Below are 19,165 nucleotides of genomic sequence, written 5' to 3' on the forward strand. Positions count from 1 at the left end.
AAGGGACCTCCAACCACCAGTGGATCCGAAGGTTGATAATAGATGTATCCTTACCAGACACGTTGGACCTCCTTTATAGCAAGGTCTTAGAAGCATGCAGATTTAGCCCTCTGCAGGGACAGTAGATGTCAGCTCACCACACAGCTGGAGATGGTTCCGACACTTCCGCATTGATGTAAACACTCCCTCGTTTGGACTCGTAGGTAAAGAGGGGGAGAAAGAAAAAACTCCAATGGTATAGTATGTAAAAAAGGGGAATTTTATTGCCTCAGACAACTAGGCATCTTTAAAACATCCAAAACATAAAAGCCGGCAAAATATAAAAACAACAGAGATGCGTACACTGCGTAGCCAGATCGCCATAGAGCCCCATGTAACCTAGCACGGGCGTCTCTGTTGTTTTTATATTTTGCCGGCCCAAGCGCACAATTTTTTCTTTGTATGTAATTTTTCACCTCATTGATATTTGTGGTTTTGTTGCAGCTGCAGTTATATTAATTTTTTGCTTGATAGCGCAGGTTTTCTCTTTCTTTTTTTATCCAGTTGGGTTAAATAGCCAGCAGGGCTAGCTTACGAGCAGGAAATGAAGACCAGGTGAGTCACTGTGGAATGAAGAGTACTGGCAATTAACCGAAAGCTGAGAACAGAGCTCTGAGAAGGAAGGTCTGAGCCCAGCCCTGACACCCTGCCGATGTACGAATCTGTTTGCATAGCATTGATTGGTTCTGTGCTGATCATATGACATAGAAAAAGGCTTTCAGAATAGAGATTTAAAAAAAATATTTAACAGAAACGTGTTTTAAGGTTTCATAACAATCTATATTTCAAAGCAAATGTTTATTATCTTTTTTTGCAATATCATGGTGTAGGTGGAGTTAAGGTTTACTGACAATAGCTTTTTCTTTGTTCACACTGTAAAGCGATCTGGGGGAAGTTCTGCCAATCACAGACGTGTCACACCCCTCCAGCCTGTGTCTATGGTGTGTCCTATATGTGCTGGAACTAAGATGGAGGTGAAGCCTCCATTAATCACCATTCTACATCCTGTCTGGCAATATAAGGATCTGGAGGAGGGAGGGAGGAAAGGGGAGTGACATATATATAAATATATATATATATATATATATAGTCACATAGGCTGCACAGATAAGAAAAAGGAGCAAATTAACAGCTTAGAAGTGAACTAAAACTGGGGCATGCTAAGTAGATGTCAACAACTGGTCTACACATTCTCAGGCTGCATCGGCGACACAGACAAGGAAGGAGGGGCAGTGAACAGCAGGATCAACCAGGATTTTTGTAGTCAACAGAAAACAAATTCTCCAGTGGATGGGTGAGTATTAACACAATGTACTATAGCATGTATTGACCGTTTTTTATGAATAGGGTTAAATGACACTTTAATAATGATGACTCCATTGACGATCAGACCACATCTAAAGGGTTAATAAACTTTTTGCAAACTATTTTTAAAGGTCTGGAAGACTTTATGTCACACACACAGCAGGCATTATGCTTTAAAACCTATAATGTAATAAATGTAATGACAAAGTACACCATGACATTTGTACATGATAAAAGCATATTTTAAATCAGTTTTCTTGTAGCCACAAGATGCTTACAATAGATACATTTTTGCTACAGAAAGCAATTTAAATGCTCACATATTTATCCACTGTCCCAAAAATTTATATTCTGGTAAAGTCCATATTTATCAGCGTGTTTTAAATTTCTTGTTCATGTTTTAAAACTTTAGCATTATCGCATGAATTATAGATACTATTTTGCTTTCATTTATACTTGAAGATTCTTCAATAGCAAGTGGAGAATAGTAAATGTTAAAAAAAAAATGTTTTAATTACTGTGTATACTAACTACGGTAATATTTCTCCTAAAGTAAAACACACTTGATTTTTAATATAATCTGAGTTGTATGAATTGGGCATCCACAAAACTATGTGTTCACAGGGCCAAAAACAAAAGCATTTGGGTACATCACTGCAATTCCTTCTCCCTTCATTCAAAACATTTCACGGGTTCACATTTAGGATTCAATGTCATGAATTAGGACCCTATAGACCAGCGGGTGTAAACGGACTTGTGTCAATTTACACCTGCCTACTTTCAATCCGATCCAAAATAAACAAACTGAAGGAGATCCACCCCCTTCTGTCTAGGAGGATCAGATGTAAATGGACTTTGCTGTCCATATAGCAGAGCGGGCTCGGTCCATGTCTGCATAAACTAAGCTAGCATGGACCTGTCATCTGCCTGCTCTGTTTAGCAGGGGATCAGCGGATAAGCGGACAGAGGACCCCTGCTAATCTAATCGGAGTCCGCCTCGTGTGAAAGGGGCCTAAGAGCTCATTTTGACAGCTGTGTTTTAGGTAATTATTAGTTTTGGGGAAGATTAAAGTGGTTCTAAAGTCAGATGGTTTTTTTTATTTTAATGCATTCTATGCATTAAGATAAAAAACCTTCTGTGTGCAGCAGTCCCTCACCTCAGCCACCCTAATACTTACCTGAGCCCCATCTCAATCCAGCGTTGTTGCATGAGAGTCTTGGCTGTCCAGGACCCCCCTCCTCATTGGCTGAGACAGCAGCGGGGCGCCATTGGCTCCTGCTGCTATCAAAGTCAGTGAGCAAATGAGGAGAAAGAGAGGGTGGAGCCGAACCGCAGCACCGTATTTGAATGGACACAGAGCAACGGCTCGGCACATGTGCCCACATAGCAAGCTGCTTGCTATGGGGGCACTTGGCACGAGGGAGGGGCCAAGAGCGCTGGTGGGGGACCTGAGAAGAGGAAGATCTGGGCTGCTCTGTGCAAAATGACAGCTTTTATTTAAACATTTTATTGAAAAATGTTTGTGATTTTTAAATAAAAAACACTAGACTAATCACTTTAACTGTAAATATCAGGTGGTGTATCAAGTGTTAGGATTAGGAAAGTAGATGGGGTTAACTGCGAAGGTGAGGATAGGTGTTAGTGATAGGCAATATTTGAGGAGACATGATTACAGTGATATTTACATCTTATGTGTGTGCTCAGAGTTCTGCATCCAAATGTATGGCACCAGGTTTGAAGTACTGAAAACAAATGTAAAGCCTCAGAGGACAGGAAACAATATTCATGATGCCTCTTATTCAGACCAGAATAGTCAACATGAAATGTCAGATGAATCAAAAGGAGTACTTAGAATCTGAGTGATTTGTTATAATGTAAAAAAAAACAAAAAACGGGCAACTACACAGTTTGTGTTTACAAACTGCAGATCTCAGCCATGCAGTCAAAGCAGCCCACATAAGTTATGCTCTCCCACTCGAAATAATACATATATTTGTACAGACACACACACTGTCTCCCTCTGTCTGGCTTTAAGATTCAAACCTGTTGTGCTAGATTATAGCATATAAGTAATGACTTTGATGTAGAGGGCCCTTGTAGATAACTAATACAGTCTGGTATGTGCAGTAAAATATACACATTAATAAAACTAATGAACGTCACTCCCACACTTGTGGTATGGAAGTTGGTCTTATAAAAAAGAAATAGGCTTGTAATGAGCTGGGATCAAAGTACTCATGCATGGCCATATAACCTAATTTTAGTTTAGCAAAGAGAACTAATCTTATAACTAATGTTGCAAATTTGGTTTATTGCAGGGCTGGTCAGCATAGATGACATATGGAGTCATGTTAACTGCAATAAAAATAAACACATGCGTGTTAAGGAAACAAAAGGCAGAATACTTTGCATGATACTTTAAAAATTTTATGTTATATCTATACCTTACATTTTAAAGTGTATAAACCCCATTCAATATTTTAGTGTGGTATAGAAACCATTTAACCAACTCACTGTTTTCTAGTTCTTGGGAACCTTAGCCATGGTATTTTGTCCCCTTTGTAGTCGCTGACTTTTTCTTCAGCAATAGTCCACTGCAATAGTTTCACACTGCTGGAATCTACAGACATTATTTTACATTCTTGAAAGTCCGCCATTTGGGATTGAGAAGAGAGGCGCACTCTTTAATCCCGAGAATGATCATGGTTAGAAAGCAGAACTTGATATTGTGGCAACTGAGGATAAAATAATCTTATCTCTGACATCCTTGAAATAACAATAAAGATGGTATACTCTAAAACAAATTAAAAAGTAGATTTCTGTTTGATTGATATATCAGTGAAATAGGATGCAAGGCCCAGTTTCTATACCAAACATGTCAGTGCGTAATGTCAGTTCACTAAAAAATCTACCCAAAAGTAAACCTATAAAATCATAAATCTCCTTATAAGAACATTTCAGCATGGTGGCCCTGTTACAAATTCATTTTCTCCGACCTTTCTCTACTCAACTAATATCACCAAACCAATAATAACAATGCAAACTTTCCTATTAAATCATTCTAAAGACTCCCCTTTATTATTATGTAGAAGTTTCATTGTTAGATCCCATATCCTGCAGGACACTCTATATCTTTTTATTTCTTGGACTGACAAACAAGTAACTAAACCTGTATTCTATGCCTGTGTTTTTGTAAACATACATACATACTGTATCTGTACATACATTTTAACATATATCCCCTTAAACCTTTTATACCTTAACTATTTAGACACCTGGGATTGCAGCTGTATTACTCTTTACCTTATTAATAATAAACAATTAATATATATCCCATGGTACGCTGAGAAAATTGTGGATGGCTTGGGAGCATGAATACAATAATAATATCAAACTGGGCCTGGATGGGGATTAGGCCTACAATGCAATACCACCTGTGGATACTACAATGGCTCCTCCTATCCATATACATAGCTTCCTCATCCCAGCTATTGCCAGTGGAAATTGCTCAGTGTACATACAGTATCTCACAAAAGTGGGTACACCCCTCACATTTTTGTAAATATTTTATTCTACCTTTTCATGTGACAACACTGAAGAAATGACACTTTGCTACAATGTAAAGTAGTGAGTGTACAGCTTGTATAACAGTGTACATCTGCTGTCCCCTCAAAATAACTTAACACACAGCCATTAATGTTTAAACCACTGGCAACAAATGTGAGAACACCCCTAAGTGAAAATGTCCAAATTGGGCCCAATTAGCCATTTTCCCTCCCCGGTGTCATCTGACTCGTTAGTGTTACAAGGTCTCAGGTGTGAATGGGGAGCAGGTGTGTTAAATTTGGTGTTATCGCTCTCACTCTCTCTCATACTGGTCACTGGAAGTTCAACATGGCACCTCATGGCAAAGAACACTCTGAAGATCTGAAACAAAGAATTGTTGCTTTACATAAAGATGATCTAGGCTATAAGAAGATTGCCAAGACCCTGAAACTGAGCTGCAGCACGGTGATCAAGACCATACAGCGGTTTAACAGGACATGTTCCACTCAGAACAGGCTTCGCCATGCTCGACCAAAGAAGTTCAGTGCACATGCTCAGCGTCATATCCAGAGGTTGTCTTTAGGAAATATACCTATGAGTGCTGCCAGCATTGTTGCAGAGGTTGAAAGGGTGGGGGTCAGCCTGTCAGTGCTCAGACCATACGCCGCACACTGCATCAAATTGGTCTGCATGGATGTCATCCCAGAAGGAATCCTCTTCTAAAGATGATGTACAAGAAAGCCTGAGGTTTGCTGAAGACAAGCAGACTAAAGACATGGATTACTGGAACCACGTCCTGTGGTCTTATGAGACCAAGATAAACTTATTTGGTTCAGATGGTGTCAAGCGGGTGTGGCGGCAACCAGGTGAGGAGTACAAATACAAGTGTGTCTTGCCTACAGTCAAGCATGGTGGTGGGAGTGTCGTGGTCTGGGGCTGCATGAGTGCTGCCGGCACTGGTGAGCTTCAGTTCATTGAGGGAACCATGAATGCCAACATGTACTGTGACATACTGAAGCAGAGCATGATCCCCTCCCTTCAGGGACTGGGCCACAGGACAATATTTCAACATGATAACGACCCCAAACACCTCCAAGACGACCACTGCCTTGCTAAAGAAGCTGAGGGTAAAGGTGATGGACTGGCTAAGCATGTCTCCAGACCTAAACCCTATTGAGCATCAGTGAGGCATCCTCAAACGGAAGGTGGAGGAGCGCAAGGTCTCTAACATCCACCAGCTCCATGATGTCATCATGGAGAAGTGGACTCCAGTGGCAACCTGTGAAGCTCTGGTGAACTCCATGCACAAGAGGGTTAAGGCAGTGCTGGAAAATATGGTGGCCACACAAAATATTGACACTTTTGGCACAATTTGGACATTTTCACTTAGGGGTGTACTCACTTTTGTTGCAAGCGGTTTAGACATTAATTGCTGTATGATGAGTTATTTTGAGGGGACAGCAAATTTACACTGTTATACAAGCTGTACACTCACTACTTTACATTGTAGCAAAGTGTCATTTCTTCAGTGTTGTCACATGAAAAGATATAATAAAATATTTACAAAAATGTGAGGGGTGTACTCACTTTTGTGAGATACTGTAACTTAAATCTGTGGAAATAACTAAGATTTACACATTAATCACAGGGCTTTAGATGTGCCCCTTGTCAGTAATCCTCCCATATACATCTTCCCCCTAATAGGTGTGTGGGTAAAAGATGCTCAACCCTATGACTAAAGCAGGCCATACATTGTTTGAAATTTGTCCGGTTTAGCAGGGATCAGATGAATTTTGATGCATGTATGAGGGCTGTTCTTGTACAGAAGTCAATCTACTGATCGACTTCAGTACAGCCGTCCTGTTGGGTTTTTCCTGACTGATCAGTGCCACCGGCTATAGCCAGCTGCACTGATTAGTGCATTCTGACTGCAGGGAAGTCTCCAATGCCTCAGTCAGAGTGATACCCATATACACATTGAGTGTGTGGATGGAGTAATTGTTTTTTTTTTTTTCGTTCAACCCACTGATGGAACAAAAAAAAAAAAAAAGCCTAAAAACATGGATGAGCGAGTTTGGGGTGGAGGAACTTGCCTGGTCTGCACAGAGTCCTGACCTCAACCCGATATAACATCTTTGGGATGAACTAGAGCGGAGACTGCACGTCAGGCCTTCTCATCCACATCAGTGCCAGACCTCACAAATGCGCTTCTGGAATAATGGTCAAACACTCCCATAGACACACTCCTAAACCTTGTGGACAGCCTTTCCAGAAGAGTTGAAGCTGTTATAGCTGCAAATGGTGGGCCAACTCAATATTGAACCCTACAGACTAAGACTAGGATCCCATTAAAGTTCATGTGCGTGTGAAGGAAGGTGTCCCAATACTTTTAGTAATATAGTGTATATCCAGAGAATTACACTATAGTACCACTCTTCAAGAGACAGGGATTCTTTAGGTTCTCCACTAGTGCATTAGAGATAATTTAACACTTTTCAAAAGATTGTTCAATAAGAGAAAAGGTAAAATGGTGCAAATAAAATATTTACAGAAAATGTTTTTTTCAAAGGAAACAAGGAGACAATTATGCAACAGAAAATAAAAAGAGTTTAAGAATGAAAAATACTTAAACAGAAGCATGTTTTGCTTTTAGGCCAAAAAATTCCATTTTGGTCTCATCTGACCAGAGCACCTTCTTTCCACGTTTGCTGTGTCCCCCACATGGGTTCTCGAAAAAACTGCAAACGGGACTTGCCACTCTTATAAAGGCCAGATTTGTGGAGTGCATAACTAAAGCCTCGTACACACGCTTAGATTTTCAGACGACAGAACGTCCATTTTTTGTGGCATGCTAGTCTCATGTCAAAAGTGAAGAGGTTACTCACAGTATAAAAATTTTTGTATGACAGAATACAACGTCAGAAGTGACGTAATGTGTTGAATAGTTTTGTATGTATTCTTTCGTTTCTGAACATGCGTAGTGTTGCTCTTATGATTTTTTTCGTACGAAAACTATACTAATGAAACAAAAATTGGATGTGGAGTTCACATCCGACAAAAATGTTATAGTCTGCACATCCAGCTTTTGTCTGACAAAAAAGCAAAATCGGCTGTCGAAAGCACCGTACTAAGAATCCGAAAATCAGCAGACAGCTTGTCGTACAAATTTTTCCATCCGATTATCGTATCATGTGTACGGCCTTAATAGTTGTCCTGTGGACAGATTCTCCCACCTGAGCTGTGGATCTCTGCAGCTCCTCCAGAGTTACTATGGGCCCCTTGGCTGCTTCTCTGATGAATGCTCTCCTTGCCAGGCCTGTCAGTTTAGGTGGACAACCATGTCTTGGTAGGTTTGCCGTTGTGCCATACTCTTTCGATTTTCAGATGATGGATTGAACAGTGCTCCTCCATGGGATGTTCAAAGCTTGGAATATTTTTTTTTATAACCTAAGCCTGCTTTAAACTTCTCCACAACGTTACCCCTGACCTATCTGGTGTGTTCTTTGTCCTTCATGATGCTGTTTGTTCACTAAGGTTCTCTAAAAAAACTCTGAGGGCTTCACAGAACAGCTGTATTTATACTGAGTTTAAATTACACACAGGTGGACTGTATTTACTAATTAGGCGACTTCTGAAGGCAATTGGTTTGATTTTAGTTAGGGGTATCAGAGTACATTGCATTGTATTCAGGAGGCTGAATACAAATGCATGTCACACTTTTCAGGTACTTATTTGTAAAAAATGTTGAAAACAATTTATCATTTTCCTTTGTCTTTTGTGTTTGTCTATCACATAAAATCCCAATAAAAGACATTTACGTTTTTGGTTGTAACATGACAAAATGTGGAAAATTTCAAGGGGTATGAATACTTTTTCAAGGCACTGTAACTGCTGACTTTTATTTTATTTTTTTCACAGACTGAAGCTCCTCTTTAAAGGCTAGGTTAACTTTTGTTCACCTTTCTTTTTTTTCTTTTTTATAAATGCCAGCTCCCCTATGTTAATATACTTATTTAGCAAAAATAAAACAGCTTTCCATTTATTCTGCACAGGCTTACCTCACTCTCTTCATGGCTGTTTAAAAACCCTGCTCCATTACTTCTGCCTTACTTTCCTTTGCTTTTATATGCATTTTTACATTGGAGTTAAGCCATCCAGGACTTTTGTTCACACTTTTAAATTTATTACCCAATGGGATGCACTGGCTAATGCCCTTATTTAATATGTTCTTAAAGCAAACCCATCTCTCCTCCATGTTCTTTGTTCCTAAGATTTTATCCTAATTTATGCCTTCTAGCAAGGCTCGTAGTTTAGGGAAGTTGGCTCTTTTGAAATTCAGTGTCTTTGTATTCCCCTTATGTTTCCTATTTGTGTGATTTATACTGAAGCCAATTGACCTGTGATCGCTGTTACCTAAATTGCCCCATATTTCCACATCCGTGATCAGGTCTGTATTGTTGGTAATCAGTAGATCCAGTAATGCTTTATTTCTAGTTGGTGCGTCTACCATCTGACCCATAAAATTGTCCTGCAAAACATTTAGGAACTGGAGAGCCTTCGATGAATGCGCAGTTCCCGTCCACCCAGTCTATGTCTGGATAGGTAAAATCCCCCATTATGATAATACTTCCCATCCTTGCTGCTAATCCAAATTGTGATAGGAGATCTTTCTCCCCTTCCTCCCTCAGCTTAGGGGGCCTATAGCATACTCTCAGTATTATTTCCCCCTTAGCTTCATCCCTTTGGAGCTCTACCCATAAGGATTCAACCTCCTCCCTAGCACCCTTAGTGATGTAATCTCTCAAATTCACTTGTTCATTTATCTCGATATATAGGCATACCCCTCCCCCTTTTTTACCCTCTCTATCCTTGCGATGAAGGGTATACCCTTGAATCTTTTCCAGTCAATCATGAGAGCTGTTGAACCAGGTCTCTGAAATGTCGTTATTTCCAGTGCAGTTGATGCATGTCTGGCAGAAAATGAAAATCAAGGCAAATCTCTTTAGTAATGACATAGCAAGCACCTAACATCTGAGTGAGGTTCAAACCTTACCCCTTACCCCACTAATCCAAACTAAAATAAAACCATGATGGGCTCCCCTGACCCCCCCCCTCCTTCCATCCGACCCCCAGGCTTTCAATTTTGGGAGGGTGTCCATGGATATCCTCCCAGAACTCTGCCTCCCGTATTGCCCCCTGGGACGTGCATCCAGCGCAATCACAGTGGTCCTTTACCATGTGATTAGCTGATCACATGTAAACAGACTTCCTGGGTATCGGCAGCCCTTTCCTCCCACGCTGTGTCTGTGTAAGGAAAGGAGAGGCTTTAACTGCCAAGAATCCCAGTAAACTGTTTACACTGATAATCAGTGCTGCCTATTAGTGCCACCGATCAGTCCTGCATTTCAGTACCACCTATCAGTGCCCATCAATGCTGCCTATTGCTGCCCATCAGTGCCGCCTATCAGTGCTCATCAGTGCTGCATTTCAGTGATGCCTATTAGTGCTCATCAATACTGCCTATCAGTGCCCATCAATGCTGCCTACCAGTGCCCAGTGCTGCCTATAAGTGCCCATCAATGCCGTTTATCGGCATCCATCAGTGCCGTCTCTCAGTTCTCATCAATGCCCATCAGTGCCACGCCACCTATCCGTGCCACAGATCATTGCTCATCAATGCCACCTATCAGTGCTGCCTATCAGTGCTACCTATCATGCAGCCTATCAGTGCTCATCAATGCCCATCAGTGCCAAAGATCATTGCTTATCAATGCCACCTATCAGTGCTGCCTATCATGCAGCTTATCAGTGCCCATCAATGCCTCCTATCGGCACTGCCTCTCAGTGCCACTTATCAGTGCCCATTAATGCTGCCTGCCTCCTCAGCACGGCTCTGAGCGGAGAGCGTCTCTCAAACAGCTCAGAGCCGACAGTTGTCCCTGCTCCCCCTCCCTCCTCTCTCGCACGGGATGACACAGCCGATCTGCTCCTTTTCCCCCCATCGCTCTCCCGTATGTGTACCGCGGGAAGTGTGAGCTCGTTAGCTTCACACTTGACTTCCCACAAAGAGCACACAGGAGAGGGGAGAAGGAGCAGATCAGATGTGCCAGCCCATGTAAGAAAGAAAGGAGGGGGGGGGGGACTGTCAGCTCTGAGCTGTATGAGAGATATGCTCTCTGCTCAGAGCCGTGGGACTAGCAACCTCGCTGCCCCCCCCCCTGACAGTGGTGGAATGCCAGGGCCCGGTCTGCTGCGACCCTGGTAGTTCCGCCACTGCATTTGGGCTGAAGTTAGGTCAATGTTGTATGCCAGCACAGAGTGGTCCTGTGGACATAATTAAGTACACCATCCCTCGTCCTATTAAGTCATATATAATGGATATATAGAGAATGGACTTTAACCACTTCCTGACCGGCGCACGGCGATGTACGTCGGCAGAATGGCACGACTGGGCAAATGGGTGTACCTGTAAGTCCCATTGAATTCCCCGCCGTGCCATTGCGTGCGTGCCGCCCGGGAGCTCCGTGAGTCGGGTCGCGGGTCCCGCGGACTTGATCGCCGTGAGGATATCCGCGATCGCCTCACGGAGAGGACGAACGGGGAGATGCTGATGTAAACAAGCATCTCCCCGTTCTGCCTAGTGACAGTGTCACTGATCTCTGCTCCCTGTCATCGGGAGCAGAGATCAGTGATGTGTCACAGCTAGCCCATCCCCTCTACAGTTACACTCCCTAGTACTGACTTAACCCCTCCCCGCCTCCTAGTGGTTAACCCCTTCACTGCCAGTGTCATTTACACATGAATCAGTGCATTTTTATAGCACCGATTGCTGTATAAATGACAATGATCCCAAATATGTGTCAAAAATGACCGATGTGTCTGCCATAATGTCGCAGTCACAATAAAAATCGCTGATCACCGCCATTACTAGTAAAAAAAAAAAAAATATTAATAAAAATGCCATAAAACTATCCCCTATTTTGTAAACGCTATAACTTTTGCGCAAACCAATCAATAAACGCTTATTGGGATTTTTTTTAACCAAAAATATGTAGAAGAATACGTATCGGCCTAAACTGAGGGAAAAAAATGTTTTTTTAATTATTTTTTGGGGATATTTATTATAGCAAAAAGTAAAAAATAATGCATTTTTTCAAAATTGTCGCTATTTTTTTGTTTATAGCGCAAAAAATAAAAACCGCAGTGGTGATCAAATACCACCAAAATAAAGCTCTATTTGTGAGAAAAAAAAGGACGTCAATTTTGTTTGGGAGCCATGTCGCACGACCGTGCAATTGTCAGTTAAAGCGACACAGTGCCGAATCGCAAAAAGTGCTCTGGTCAGGAAGGAGGTAAATTCTTCCGGGGCTGAAGTGGTAATGGGACAACACTATGCAAACAATGATTAAAATACAAAAGGTTTTTATTTGATATACAATAACATAATTAAAAGTTATGCCTTAATTTAAACAGTACATACAAAATTTCATAGCTAGTAACCATCATCAACCCTCAACAGTAAAATATGATTTCCAAGAGTGCATATACTAAAGATCAAGGAGAGGGTGTCCCCATTCTCCTAGTACCAAAGAGTAACTGCTGTGTGGTCTGATGATGTCCAGTTGGTGATCCAGGTCAACATGTTTCATGCCAACCGTGCTTCTTCAGGAGCTTAAGAGTTAAAAATGTGTTTTTAATGTAGTATGTAGTACACTGATAAGGCAGGTAGAGGGGAGAAGACCAGGTGAGAAACTCTTCAATTCCCAAAAGTGAATGTGGGGGCATATACGGATTCAGAAAATATCTCAAAAATGGATAAAAGAGCAAACTATGCCGCCAAGTAATTCCATATGCTGCACGAAATCCTTAAAGGGTATAAATAGTATAAATAGTAGCACTTGATGAAGAGGTAATTTTGTATAAAGGGTATTTGGACGTACTGAAACCGCCTCAAACAATATTTGAACAGGGACACCAATCACAGTGAAAACATGTATACTGCATTTTATCGGAGCCCCCTGGCAGCATGACCCAGTGGGACTGGAACGGGCTTGATTGAGGCAGTTTCAGGACCTCCACATACCCTTTATACAAAGGTACCTTTTCATCAAGTGAACACATGCTACTATTTATACTTTTTACGGATTTCGTGCTGCATATGAAATCAGGGCTGGCGCCAGCATAGGGCAGCCAAGGCGGCCGCCTTACGGCGCCTGAAGAGGGGTGACGCTAAAGCAGCCGGGGCTTATGCTTGCACGTTTACCTAGTTCTGCACAGCTGCGTGACAGGCAGCACAGCCCCTGGTGCTGTAATTCAGAGCTGCTTCCACACATTTACATCTGCTCCCCGTCCCCTCCTCCTCCTTCTCTCTCCCAGTCAGTGAAACCAGCAGTGGAGCCTTGCGGCTTCACTGCCTGTTTCCTACTGCACATGCACAAGTCGCTTTGTGAATGGCCAGTTGTCTTCTGGGACAAACACAGGTCCCAGAAGACAGCAAGGGGGCTCTCTGCACAAAAGGAAAGGATATCCTGCGCCGCGGACCGGATGGATTGGAAGTACAGGCTGTACTTCATAAAAAGGTACCATAGAAGAAGAAGAAAAAAAAATGTAATATCCAAAAACGAGGGGTGGAGAGGTGGTCTTTCGTTTAAGACCACCTCTTAAAAGTGGGTGGAACTCCGCTTTAAGATAACAGGAAGCCCGGGAGACTTGGGGTGGAGCCGAATGAGACGAGGGGGCGGGGCCAGCAGACACAGGAACTGGAATGGCACAGATAACTAGCCTCGTGGAAGGTAGGGCATGGCTTAAGTGCCTTTTTATGTCTGACTGTACCTTCTACAGATGAAAATATGAGGTTAGATGAGGCCTGAGAAGGTGAGAGAGAGAGCAAGGGAAAAAGATTGATGAGGACAGAAGGGGACAGTTAGAGAAGCTATATGGAGAGCAAAAGAGATGGGGACAGAACAGAAGACACAGGGGGGAGGGGGTACTCTGGTTTGCTCAGTGGGGGATCTGTTAACTGATTCCCCACTGAGCAGAGTAGGATGGAGCCCGCTCTGCTCAATGGTTGGTCGGGTGTAAACAGACTTTGCTGTCCATTTACACTCTACTCTGATTTGATCTAATCCGCCCAGGCGGAAGGGAACAGATACCCTTCTGTTTCTTTTTAGCGGACCGAATTGGAGACTGCACCCGCTGCTCCATAGAGGAGAAAGGAGGGTCCATTTGGGTCTGCCTGAAAGATGTAAAGGCGGATCCAATTGGACTCGTAATGTAAAAGTGCCTAAAGTGCAATGTGATAGATATTGAGAATAATTAATATATGTACATTCAAAGTGCTAGTGCAATAAATACATACCATACAAAAAGTCCAATAAAATGATGCCTTGAAAAATGTGTACAGATTCACTGCAAGCTGTTTGCACCAACTTCAGCGTAACATCACCAAAACAGAGCACACACCATCTGCTTACCAAAAAATCCGACCTCATAAACTTATGAGGTCATGTCTGCTTGTCGTCTGCTGGATATTTGCAGCCATTTCACTCAAAAAGCAACAAAGCAGGTATAGTAGATTTCTACCAATAGCAGCCTTTCACCATGCTCTCCATTCCAGTACCGACCACAGGAAACCCCATATTTACAAAGAATAAAGCACGCTATAGTGCATTACCACGCCAAATTAAACAATTTGCCTCTTTATCCTAGTAAAGTTTGCTGTGAGTACATTACTATACTAAAGCAGCACAGTATGTACTGGTAATGCACTATAGCGTGCTTTATTCTTTGCATATACAGGGTTTCCTGTAGTCGGTACTGGACTGGATTGAGTAGCGAAAGGACGATTTTGGGAAAAAGTCATCATACCTGCATTGTTGCTTTTTGCGTGAAGTGGCTGCAAATATCCAGCAGATGACAAGCACACATGACCTCATAAGTTTATCAGATTTTTTGGTAAGCAGATGGTGTGTGCTCTGTCTTGGTGATGTTACACTGAAGTCGGTGCAAACAGCTTGCAGTGGATCTGCACAAGTTTATCACGGCACGATTATATTGGACTTTTTGTGTGAAATGTATGTTTTATGCATATTATTTATTGCAATAGCACTTTGGAATGTACATATATTATTCTCAATATGTATCACATTGCACTTTATTGTGGTTCACACTTATATGATGGATATTTTTTCTTTGTTTATGTTTGCTTATGTGAGAGATTTTGTATTACTGCGATTTTGCAAATTTGAAAGCCCTTTGATAGCATTGATAATTATTTAAAGGAACAGCGCACCTAATTTTTATGTAGCAAAAATATTTTGGTGTTAATGTATTCGGGCACCTTTTCCTGTGCTACTTTTCTATAGGTTTGATTTCTACTCATATTTTTATTTTTCATTTGTTGTTTTTCTCATGCACTAAGCGCAGAACTACAAATATATATATATATATATATATATATATATACACATAACAAAACAGACGACATGGTGGGAAGTGGACAGAGCAAGGGAGATGGGAATAGAGCAGGGGAGATGGAGCAGTTAGTGCAAGAAACAAGGGGACAGTCACAGTCCCGGTTGCCAACCATCCGTAAATTTATGGACAGTTTGTTAAAAAAAAGGGTGCTTCTCTCCTGTCTGAAAATGTCCTTTAGAAATAAGAAGAGCACCCGTATATTTTTAGTTTCTTCCTGGCTCTGTTCTATGCATGCACGGTTCTGAAGCCGGCCAATGATAGCGTTCTGCTTAACTCAGGCAGCGGGTAGGTACAGGAGGGTGCATGTGATGTCTGTGGGCTTGGCTCCTGTTTCTAGTAGTCTGAAGAAGATGGGAGGAAGGGAGAGGAAGGAACAACAGCCTGCCTGAACCAGTGCCAGCCTGCAGTGCCCTACATCCTGCATGCATGGCATGGACAACAATGTAAGAGGCAAGAGCGACTGGGGACCCTAAGGTAAGGGGGGAGTGAGGAAGACACTGATTTACTGTAAGGGGGGACATTGCAAACTCTGGTGTAAAGAGGAACTCTGATTTAGGGGGGGCTTTGTCACCAGAGGCCCCTTACATCAGAGTTGCCAGCGTTCCCCCTTAATCGGAGTGCCCAGAGCCCTTTTTTTATCAGAGTTGGCCCTTACAGTATAAAGGGGAATTATGCGGATTTTGATGAAAGGGCTCATTCAGACAGGCGCAGAGTCCCGTCCTCCCGGGGTCGGGGTGGTGGGGGACACCAAAATGCAACTTCACCTAAGTACACAAAAATCCTTGCACCAGCCCTGTATGGAATTACTTGGGGGCAAAGTTTGCTCTTTTCTCTGTGTTTGAGATATTTTCCCAAATCCATATATGCCCCCACATTCACTTTTAGGAATTGAAGGGTTTCTCACCTGGCCTTCTCCCCTCTACCTGCCTTATCAATGAACTACATACTACATTAAAAACACATTTTAACTCTTAAAGTGATTGTAAAGTCTTGTTTTTTTGTTCATATAAAAATAACAAAGATGTTATACTTACCTGCTATGTGCAGTGGATTTACACAGAGCAGCCCAGATCCTCCTCCTCTCAGGTCCCTCCCTCCTGTTCAGTACCCCCACAGCAAGCAGCTTGCTATGGGGGTACTGAGCCAAGTCACAGCTCCCTGTGTCCATTCAGACACGGAGCTCCACCCTGGCCTGCCCCCTCTCTCTCCTGATTGGCTAACTGACTTTGATTGATAGCAGCGGCAGCCAATGCCGCCGCTGCTGTGTCTCAGCCAATCAGGAGGGAGAATCTCAAATGGCTGAGACACTCGTGGACATCTCTGGACAGGGATGGGGCTCAGGTAAGTGTGAGGGAGACTGCATTAAAATAAAAAACCTTCTGCCTTTACAACCCTTTAAGCTCCTAAAGAAGCGCGGTGGCACAAAACATGTCAAGCTGGATCACCAACTGGACACCATCACCCCACACAGCAGTTACTCTTCTACATATTTTTGGTAAAACAAAAAAAAAAACAATAAGCGTATATTGATTGGTTTGCGCAAAAGTTATAGCGTCTACAAAATAGGGGATAGATTTATAGCATTTTTATAATTATTTTTTTTTTTTTATTAGTAATGGCTGCAATCTGCGATTTTTATCATGACTGCAACATTATGGCGGACACATTGAACACTTTTGACACCATTTTGGGACCACTGTCATTTATACAGCGATCAGTGCTAAAAAAAAAATGTACTGATTACTGTGTAAATGACAATGGCAGGGAAGGGGTTAAACACTAGGGGGCGATCAAGGGGTTAAGTGTGTCCTAGGGAGGTGTTCTAACTGTGGAGGGGATGGGCTTCCACTGACATGACAGCGATCACTGCTCCCAATGACAGGGAGCAGTAGATCCCTGTCATGTCACTAGGCAGAATGGGGAAATGCCTTGTTTACATAGGCATCTCCACATTCTACCTCTTCACACCGAAATCGCGAGCCGCCGGTGAACATCGAGTTCCCGGGACCCGCGGGCATGCGCGCCCGATAGGCGGCAAATTTAAAGGGACGTACAGGTACGCCCATTTGCCTGCCTGTGCCATTCTGCCGACGTACATCTGTGTGTGGCGGTCGGCAAGCCGTGAATTCTCATATACAGTGCATCCGGAAAGTATTCACAGCGCTACACTTTTTCCACATTTTTTTATGTTACAGCCTTATTCCAAAATGGAATAAATTCATTATTTTACTCAAAATTTTACAAACAATACCCCATAACGACAATGTGAAAGAAATTTGTTTGAAATCTTTTCAAACTTATTACAAATAAAAAACAAAAAATCACATGTACATAAGGATTCAAAGCCTTTGCCATGACACTCAAAATTGAGCTCAGGTGCATCCTGTTTCCACTGATCATCCTTGAGATGGAACTTGATTGGAGTCCACCTGTGGTAAATTCAGTTGATTGGACATGATTTGGAAAGGCACACACCTGTCTGTATAAGGTCCCGCAGTTAACAGTGCATGTCAGAGCACTAACCAAGCCACGAAGTCCAAGGAATTGACTATAGACCTCCGAGACAGGATTGTATTGAGGCACAGATCTGGGGAAGGGTACAGAAAAATGTCTGCAGCATTGAAGGTCCCAATGATCACAGTGGCCTCCATCATCTGTAAATGGAAGAAGTTTGGAACAACCAGGACTTCCTGGAGCAGGCCGCCCGGCCAAACTGAGCGATTGGGGGAGAAGGGCCTTAGTCAGGGAGGTGGCCAAGAACCCGATGTTCACTCTGACAGAGCTCCAGCATTATTTTTTGTGGAGAGAGGAGAACCTTCCAGAAGAACAACCATCTCTGCAGCACTCCACCAATCAGGCCTGTATAGTAGAGTGGTCAGACGGAAGCCACTCCTCAGTAAAAAGGCACATTACAGTTGGCCTGGAGTTTGCCAAAAGGCACTTAAAGGACAAAATTCTCTGGTCTGATGAAACAAAGATTCAACTCTTTGGCCTGAATGGCAAGCGTCATGTCTGAAGGAAACCAGGCACTGCTCATCACCTGGCCAAAACCATCCCTACAGTGAAGCACGGTGGTGGCAGCATCATGCTGTGGGGATTTTTTCAGCGGCAGAAACTGGGAGACTAGTCAGGATCGAGGGAAGAATGAATGCAGCAATGTACAGAGACATCCTTGATGAAAACCTACTCCAGAGCGATCTGGACCTCAGACTGGAGCGAAGGTTCATCTTCCAATAGGACAACGACCCTAAGCACACAGCCAAGATAACAAAGGAGTGCCTATGGGACAACTTTGTGAATGTCCTTGAGTGGCTCAGCCAGAGCCCAGACTTGAACCCAATTGAACATTTCTGGGGAGATCTGAAAATGGCTGTGCACCGATGCTCCCCATCAAACCTGATGGAGCTTGAGAGGTTCTGCAAAGAAGAATGGGAGAAACTGCCCAAAAATGTGTGCCAAGCTTGCAGCATCATACTCAAAAATACTTGAGGCTGTAATTGGTGCCAAAGGTGCTTAAACAAAGTATTGAGCAAAGGCTATGAATACTTATGTAAATGAGATATGTTTTGTTTTTATATTTTTAATAAATTTGCAAAGATTTGAAACAAACTTTTTTCACATTGTCATTGTGGGGTATTGCTTGAAGAATTTTTAAGAAAATAACGAATTTCATCCATTTTGGAATAAAGCTGTAACATAACAATATGTGGAAAAAGTCAAGCACTCTGAATACTTTCCAGATGCACTGCAGTTTACTTCTGTAATTCTCTTTAATCTGAACTCTGTTTAATGCACTGC

The 19,165-nt window shown here is 42.5% G+C and overlaps 1 protein-coding gene across 2 annotated transcripts in view; it reads right to left on the reverse strand.

Annotated features, from left to right (window-relative positions):
* Window positions 1–19,165, reverse strand: part of COA1 (cytochrome c oxidase assembly factor 1) — a 205,469-nt gene that overhangs the window by 93,504 nt on the left and 92,800 nt on the right. The gene's annotated exons all lie outside the window — the stretch shown is intronic.

Source organism: Aquarana catesbeiana, linkage group LG05, assembly GCF_042186555.1.
Source record: "Aquarana catesbeiana isolate 2022-GZ linkage group LG05, ASM4218655v1, whole genome shotgun sequence".
NCBI classification, from domain to species: domain Eukaryota; kingdom Metazoa; phylum Chordata; class Amphibia; order Anura; family Ranidae; genus Aquarana; species Aquarana catesbeiana.